Source organism: Mus pahari, chromosome 7 (assembly GCF_900095145.1).
Source record: "Mus pahari chromosome 7, PAHARI_EIJ_v1.1, whole genome shotgun sequence".
In the NCBI taxonomy this organism is placed as follows: domain Eukaryota; kingdom Metazoa; phylum Chordata; class Mammalia; order Rodentia; family Muridae; genus Mus; species Mus pahari.
The window spans coordinates 34,157,100-34,157,609 of NC_034596.1; positions in this window are offsets into that span (position 1 = coordinate 34,157,100).

The following is a 510-nucleotide window of genomic DNA, read 5'->3' on the forward strand; positions in this document are numbered from 1 at the left end:
CTTAAAGTCCTCTACCAGCATCCTGGGGTATGCCATTAAATCCGGTTCTTGATTTTTGGGTGTGTTGGGGTATTCAGGACTGACTGAGGTGGATGTGCTAGGTTCTGATGATGGTGAGTTGTCTTGGTTTCTGTTAGTAAGATTCCTATGTTTGCATTTTGCCATCTGGTGATCTCTGGAGTTGGTTGTTATAGTTGTCTCTGGTTGGANCTTGTTCCTCCTGTGATTCTGTTAGCCTCTATCAGCAGTCCTGGGAGTCCAGCTCTCTCCTAAGTCTCAGTGGTCAGATTACTCTCTGCAGGGAAACTCCTCTAGCAGGGAATGTGCACAGAGGCCTAGTGGTCAGATCTGCCTCCTGGCTGAAGATATAGGCCCAAAACAGGGCCTGTTCCAGAAGATGTGTTGCCTCTGGCGAGGAAGGTGCCCAAATTTCTGGAGCCCGAAACAGGGTCTGTCCCAGAAGCTAGGTTGCTTCTGCCTGTCCCAAAGCTGTGTAGCTTCTGTGGTCCA